At 38.3% G+C, this 8,343-nt stretch overlaps 1 protein-coding gene across 1 annotated transcript in view; it reads left to right on the top strand.

The window, feature by feature from the left end:
* The first annotated feature begins 8,275 nt into the window (after positions 1 to 8,275).
* The window catches only part of BMPR1B (bone morphogenetic protein receptor type 1B), a 388,753-nt gene continuing 388,685 nt past the window's right edge, over positions 8,276 to 8,343 (top strand). Inside the window, exon 1 of the mRNA XM_029943095.1 lies at positions 8,276 to 8,319. The gene's annotated coding sequence lies outside the window, so the exon portion shown is untranslated. The remainder of the gene's footprint in view (positions 8,320 to 8,343) is intronic.

The following is an 8,343-nucleotide window of genomic DNA, read 5'->3' as shown; positions in this document are numbered from 1 at the left end:
AGAACAACCTTCTAAGGTAAGTTCATGGTTCTAGAAAGATCTATTACTAATAGTGAGAAGAATAAAATGATACATTCAGTTAGAAGTATGTAAGTGAATTTATGGATTAGATCGCACTTTCAGCTATAGATAAACATATGGTAGTATTCAGAAGATCTAGGGCGATGTTCTGGCTAAGAATGTGAGCTAATATCCTAAGTTTAAATATCCACTCCATCATGTACTAGCTCTGTACCTTTGCAAGTTACTTAATATCTCAAACCTCATTTTTTTATCTGTAAAATGGTGGTATTAATAGTATCCAGGATTAAATTAGATAACAAAGTAAATGCTATAGTATCTGGCACATAATAAGCAATGGACAATTAACAGCCATGATTTCCAAGATATTATTGTTCTTGTTATTTCAGTTCACCCTAAACGTTATCTAATCTATAATCTGATCTATAATGGGACATGTGTGAGAAAAATCAGTCTGTCCTTATTCTGCTTTAAGAGTACTTTGTGGGTGAAACAGCAACGATATGTAATTGATACAGAGTCATGTTAAACATTATTCATTCATTCCTCATAGATTTGTCAAATCCTTAGTAAGCGTCCAGTGTCAGTCATTAATTTTGTGTTTTTGTTCTCAAGAAGCTTTCTTTTGCATCAGAAAACATCTTGAAATACTCTGTATTCAGATACGGATACCCTGAAAATCTGACCAGTAATCTTAGCAGTATATAGTTGATGCTCGTTTTCTACCATTTAGAGATGATAATTATGGACTGGATGTTCGAGTCTAACGCCCCACCTCTCAAATTCAGACATTGAAATCTTACCCCCTCACGGGATAGTATTAAACGGTTGGGCCTTTGGGAGATAACTAGGTCATGAATGGGATCAGTGCCCTTATAAGGGGATGAAAATCAGAGCTTGCTTTTTCTGCCATATGAGGATACAAGAAGTTAGTCATCTGCAGCCTGGAAGGGGGTCCTTATCGGAACTGGATCATGCTGGCATCCCGATCCCTGACTCCTAGCCTCTAGAAGTGTGAGAAATAAATGTATTGTTTAAGGTATCCAGTCTACGGTATTTATGTTAGGGCACCCCGCATGGACTATGACAACAGCCTTTGGAATTTCTGAGATTGTTGCAAAGCAATTTTACCCTCAAGACAGCAACTCCCCGTACCTGACTGTAATTCTATCATCTGAGCCCTCCCCATCCCACACCCAACCCAAACTATTACTCAGGTTGGTCTGGCCATTCTGTGCTAGGCTCTTGCTTGCCCTGACCTTATAATAAGTAAACATGTGTGGCTTTTTCCTTTGTTTATTATTTTTTTTGTAAATTTTAAACTAAACCCCATGTCTCCTGCTGCCTATACATCTTATTTGTAGGATGTTAATTGTTATTTCAAAAGACCTTTTTTTGAGTGGTCATTTCAGCTGGGAATTTGAAGATGGTTCTAAAATTGGCCTCATGATTCTAACAGGAAAGATATATAAAGCCCCTCTTAGGTGCTGGGCATTGTGTTATGTGCTAAGAAATTAAAAATTGTAAAATAGGAGAGTGGTAATGCAGAAGTGTGGGGAGGAGTGACTAATGTGCCTGGAGAAATGAAATATTTAATGAAAGGAAAGACCTTTGACTAGGATCTAGAAGGTGAATGTCAGACGATGAAGGGCTATTGGTCAGGGGGCCAGACGGCACACCAGCCAGGAGAAATTGTCGAGGTGTTTGGCAAGCGGTCTGTCCCTGGAGTGTTTGGCAGATTGGTTGGAAAGGGATGTTGAGGCCAGATTATCATGGGCCCCTACGGTCCCACTGGGATGGATGGATTTATTCTGTAGGCAAAGGAGAATCCTACAGTTTTTTTAAGCAGATGAATTATAATGAGATCTTTGACATTTCACATATTCTGACTTACTATATAAATATCCAGCTCAATTTAATGAAAAGTATTACTTAACAAAGTCACAAATCTGATCTGTGTTAAACAATTCTGCTACCAGAGAGGAAAAAAGAATACATTTTAGAACGTAATTTCCTTAAATTTCCTCCTGGATCTTTTGCTTCCTCATTCCTATTTTTTGTTACTTGGAGGACTTGTTTTCTCTTTTCGTTCTTTCCTCTTTAGATTTCAATTCTGTCCGTTCCTTTTCACTAACAGTAGCGTGAAATTTGCAGGATTTGTTCAGTAGTACTAAGGAAGGCTGTGGCTTTGTCCTGCCGTATGCCCCAGAGATCATCAATTAAGCTATTTTTGTAGTATGGTAATTTATATGGCTTTCATTCTAGTTCTAATATGAGTATTTTCACCATATATTGTTTCAAAGCATGATATTTTTATAATTAGAAATATCAACAGGGAATTCTAAAATGTCTTCTTTTAGTTAATGTCATTATAGTCAATATTATTTCTAAAATGAACAGTGTTAAATCTCTACGATTTATAAAAGGCATACTCTGAATTCATGAAACAGAAGTTAAATTACTTTTCTCCACTAGCATAAAACAATTCTATAATTTAAGAACATATGATGGAAAGAATAGGCTATTAATGAGAGTCAAACCCAATTTTTTTCCAGGTAGTTTAAATGTACATTTGTTCTTCATGTGTTTTTGCTCTCTAACTTTCCTGGTCTTTTTTTTTTTTTTAGTACAGAAGGAAATAGTTGCTGTGTACTTCTTCCTGAGACACACACTGTAAATATACTGTGAGTCAGGAGAACACAGCAAAGTTCCAAGGTTGGCAAGTCATTTTAGAAGGAAAAAGTCATCAGGAACATGAGGCTCCAAAGAAACAGATGTAAGAATTACTTTTTATAAGTTGTGTTGCCGAATTTTTTCCTAATCTCCCAGTTTTAGAAAATATGTAGGTGTATGGATCAGGATGGTTCAGAAACAAAGATGGTTGGACTTTAGAAATTTAGAAAAAATTACATATTGAAACGACATTGCCTTCAAATCCGGTTTCAAAGGGATTAATTTATATCAGACTCTGGATAATTTGACAGCATATAAACAGGTGGATATTGGTATCTACTTAATATCTGTTTTATTAAGAAAAATTGGAACAATATTGACAGCAAAAGAAAGCACACTCATTTCGGCATTTTTACTTCCGGTGTGTTTTTTTATGGCTGTACTTATTTCGGTTGAAGAATTGTTTTTCTGGAGCTTACATAGTGAACAAAATTAATTTGTTATTGAATTAGAATCTGTGTTATTTTTTCTGTATATGATCACAGTTGTTCTGTATAAAATCAAGACACCAGAGGACACCAGAAAACAGAGTAGAGGTTTTAAGCTATGAGTTTGACAGTAATTTGGAGTGTATTTTATTTGTGAGATTATGACTGACATGTTATGTACCACAATGAACTGCTAGCAATATACTCACATTTGTTTGTTGAATTTATTTATTTGTACATATTAACAATTGTACATATTTAAATGAGGTATTATTAATGTTGGTATTTGTGTTAATATTTTGAATTATTCACATTAACTATGTTGAATATAGATAATTCGGAGAGTAGAAAGGGGTCTTAGAGAGTTTTGGTGTGTCCGCTCACCCACTATAAGAAGACCTTCTGTAATAGTCAACCTTTACCTCTGCTTGGATACTTGTAATGAGAATCTCACTACTTTAGGATGCAATCCACTATACAACATGAAAAAAAAATCTGATTTTTGAGCTGAACTCATCCATTCCAGTCCAGTAAAAGTGGTTGTGTTTAAAAAAAAAGTGGCTGGGGGAGTAAAGACAGTGCAGGATCCTCAGAAAGTTCACAACTTGGCAGAGGGCCTAGCCAAGGGCATTAAATGCTGACCAGAGAGAGAAAATTTAAAAGCCACAAACCCTATTGCTTCCCATGTTCCTGGCATCACCAGATCTTCCCCCCGCTGCAGCCTTTCCAAGTTGCTCAGGAAACCATGTTAAAAAGTACAAAGGACTCAAGTATTTTGTCTTTTCACACTTTCTAGGATCAGGCTCATACATTACCTTAGATTAAAAATCTTCAGGTATTTTTGTCTAGTATCTGTTCATTGGGCACTTAAAAATGTTCTCACTGGTATAGTTTAGTACACTGAATAAGACTAAGACACACACACACACACACACACGCACACACTCACACACACACGTCTCTTCTAAGTTTCAAGTTCATATCCTGCCTCTTTCACGTATAGTATGGCTTTGAATATGTTATCTAACTTCTCTGTTCTTCAGTTTCCTCATCTCTAAAATGGGAATGAAATAGTACCTTCTTTATTATGAGACCTTAGTACTTTAATATGTGTGAAGTGCTTAGCAGTATGCCTAGCACATGGTGATCACTCAATATGACTTTTATTATGGAAGCTACATATTTCACCAATACTTATATATTCTTATATGAACAAGTGAGGATTTAAATATTCCAGTTGTTTAGAGAATTAATCTCTTATTTTGTGTATTCAGTCAACGCATTGGCAGTGGGTTAAAAGACAGCCACAGCTGTGTGAATTGTTGGGAAAGAAAGATTTCTTGCTTCTGCTGAAATATTTCTTTAATCTGATTCCCAAAATACCTCAAAAAAAGAGAGAATATTTTATTCCACATTTAGAGAGAAGCAATTTAAAAGCACATGCTCCAGAATGTTACTTAACATAGTATGCATTAATTTATGATAATATATTAATGGTTGTCAGTCCTTCATAGATTTGAACCAGAGGAGGTGGAAAAAGGAGAGGTGTGGGAAAAAGGACACCAATGAAGAGGAAACAGTTGAAAAAGTGGAGTGGGAAAGCCCAGAAGGACGCTCACTGCATTATTTTGTTTCTCAGGCCTGTCTTATTTAGCTGAATGTAAATTCCCCAAGTAGTTTTGAGTCTAGCATAGCTGGGCAAATGTCTACCTTAATGGGAAATAAACATGTGAATTCTTTGAGAGTCCTCACCTTTGCTGCCCTGGTAGTCTCTCCTGAGATACCTGGAACTTTTATAGGATTTATTTTTACAATTAGAAGAAAAAAGACATTTCTCCCCCCAAAGTTTGTCATTCCACCAAACTGAAACCCTCTCTCTTCTTTTTTTCAATAGCTTCCCCTATCCCCTGGTCCCTCCTGCCTTTAAAAGCAGACCATCCCAGGCTGCAAAGCAGGGAGGAGCGTCTACAATGCTACCTGAAGCGTCTTTCAAGTCTGCTACTGACCTTGGTAGTCATGTCACTGTCTTGGTTCAGATCTTCACTCTTTACATGATAGACTCCTAACTGGTTCTGTGCTCCATTTCTTCCTCTCTAGGTACCTCCAAATGATCTTCTGAAAACTCCATTCCAGCACTTAACTCTGTTTTAAAAATCTCTAATCCCTCTCTATCACCTGACAAGGAAATATCCATTCATTAGCATATCTGACAAGGTTATTCCTGAACCTGCTTAGTCTGTGATTCAATCTGCTGCACCTTCTCCTCATAACATGGGCAGCAGCACCGTTCCCTAGATGCTACCAGCTGTTCCCTAGATGCACTATGCTATTTTCCATAGTGTTCCCCTCTGCTTAAAATGCTTATGCTGTTTCCAACTGCCCTTTCATCTATAAAGACCCTTCAGGCCCCTTATGTGACCACTCTGTGCAGTTTTTCCTGACATTGTCAGGCAGACCAGCTGCTTTTTCTGTGCTCTAGTAGTTGTGTGTGTGTGTATTGATCACTGTAATTCTCACAGAATATTCTAATATAAATATACATAAACACACACACGCATACACACAGACATGTATTTGTCTCTTCTACGAGCTTCAAGAAGGAATGGATAGGGTTTAAATCTCAAATACCAGTGTGTGGCATGCCATAGGTACTCAATAAATGTTGATTGTTGAATGGCTTATACCTCGGATTCCCCATCCCTGCTAATTTAAATGCTATCATCTAAGGCCCACTTCAAGCACACTTTCCTTGATGGTGCTCTGATTCTCTCCCACACAGAGGGCTTTTTTTTTTCCTTTTATGAAAAACTATAGAAATTTATTTATTCCTGTTGGAATTTTTTAAATTTTATAATTAAAAAATTTTGGGGCGCCTGCATGACTCAGTCAGTTAAGCTCAGGTCATCATCTCACAGCTTGTAAAGTTTGAGCTCTGTGCTGACAGCTCAGAGCCTGGAGCCTGCTTCGGATTCTGTGTCTCCCTATCTCTGTCCCACTCCCACTTATGCTCTACCTTTCTATGTCTCTCAAATATAAATAAACTTAAAAAATTATAAAAAATCTACTTGTTTATAAGTTGGCTGAAATAGAATTGTGTCCAGAGATGCTTATATTCCCTGGATCAATGTCTTATGCCAGTAGATGCTTAGGATATTTTGTTGAATAGAATTAAGCCAAGAAAAGCCAATCTTTAGCACAGCTTCTGAAAAGATATGCACAACCAGAACACTGTTTGCTCTCATAGTGTCTGATTTATTTCATTGCTATCTGTGAGGACAGAAATTCTAAGAGAAAAAAATACATTTGCCAAATAAAAGTTATCTGTAATTCACACAGTACTGGGGACAGATTCATTTAGATTTCTTTTCTCTTTAAACCTAGTTAATATCAGGATGGAAATGATAGGAAATTCGACTGAGGACAAGGCCTAAAGTAATTTAGGAGTGGAGAGGACTTAAGGTGAGGGTGAACTGAATGGTTTCTATCTTAGGATTCTTGGGTACCAAGGATGAGATTTTGAAGGTCGAGAAAGGAATGCAAGATGATATCAATGGCAAATGCTACCTGTTCTGAAAATTTTGTAGTGTTATGCTAAACAGAACTTTCTTCTTCCAGTCTGGCACCAGGCAACAGAATTCAGTTTAGTCCTGACAATATTTTGTATGGTTCAGGTACTTTATGCAGCAAATATACTTTCGTGGGGATCCTAAAATTTCTTTGGGGGAAAGGTGCACACACTTCAGAAACTCATCAATAAATGCCTGCAGTACCACTTGTTTCTAAGTTGGGAGCTCATAAAAAAATGTATGCACAATTGAATTACTGATGACTTCAAAGGATATTTAATGTGTAACATAAAAAAACTAGTGGGAATAATTTTAGAAATGGGAGGACTTGAAAGAAAAAGGTTTGCCAAGACAGGGCAATAAATAGGCAATAGAGACAGGTGAAGAAAATTGGAAAAAAACTAGGTCATAGTGAAATTGCATTAAGTCATTTAAATCACACATTTGGTGATGAGGGAGGAGTTATCAGTATATTTACAAGATGGAAAAGTTTTTCAAAAAAAAAAAAAAGAAATTAATTCTGAGGATAGGCAGCTGGAGTTAAAAAAAAAAATTAGAAGTCACAAGATATCTCCCCAGGAGACAGAACTGGCAAAACCCCTGATGTAAAAAAGCTAATTCTTCTCCTCAAGTCTCCTGAAAGACTGTAGACTAGCTTAATTTATATTTACTTCCGTAGAAAATGTTTCAACCCTGAAAGTTTTCGCAAGGAGACCACAAAGTAAAGCAGTTCCATACTTTTCCAAAATAAACACTACTAATTATAAATTTCATCAAATATAAAAGGAGGGCTTTTCTTTTTATTCTTTTTTTTATTTTTTTTTTTACCAGTTTCAAAATATTTGAGGAAAGGAAATGTTTCATTTCCCTAGGAGGTCCAACTATATGGTTCCTAAATCCCGGCCCAGAAGAGCAGACATAATTTGATGTGCATGCGTATTTTTTTTACGAGGTGCGTCAGTCAGCATTTATCAACATCTCAAAAGTGTCAGTGGCCCTGAGAAGTTCAAATTCACGCACTAGATAATCTATGGGAGTCCCTTTCAGCTCTCAATGTACCGTAATTCCACGAATCTTCGTTCTTTAAACCTAGCCTTTTTTTTGATGCACATCTACGTAGGTCTGCCCCCGAAGTGATGCTCTGCGAAGCGGGCTGAGCTTTGGAAGTTCCCCCCAGGACCCAGGGCTGGGGAGGGGCGTGAACAGCGCAGCTCCCCGAGGCCGCTCACCACTCCTCACCCAGGCAGCGGAGCTGGGGCAGCTCCAAGTGCGTCGAGAAGTGTAATCCCTCCTCTAAGTACTTGGCTCTCAGTCTCCAATCACTAGTGGGAGCTGGAGAGGGCAAGTGAAAAAAAAAAAAAAAACAACCCAGAGGCCGCCGAGGAGCGAGAGGAAAAAAAAAAGTCCCGCGGCGGCGGCAGAGCGGCCGCGGCGGCCAGAAGTTGACGGTGCGGAGGGGCGCGGGGCGCGGGCCACGGAGTTGGCGTGGGGCCTGCGCGGGACGCCCGGACGGCTTTGGGGCCGCGGGGACAGCGGCGCCCAGGACGCGGGTGCCGGGAGCTCAGAGGCGGGTAAGGCGGGGGGCAAGGGGGCTG

The sequence above is a fragment of the Suricata suricatta genome, chromosome 1, assembly GCF_006229205.1.
Source record: "Suricata suricatta isolate VVHF042 chromosome 1, meerkat_22Aug2017_6uvM2_HiC, whole genome shotgun sequence".
NCBI classification, from domain to species: Eukaryota; Metazoa; Chordata; class Mammalia; order Carnivora; family Herpestidae; genus Suricata; species Suricata suricatta.
This window is presented reverse-complemented; position numbering and strand designations above follow the sequence as displayed.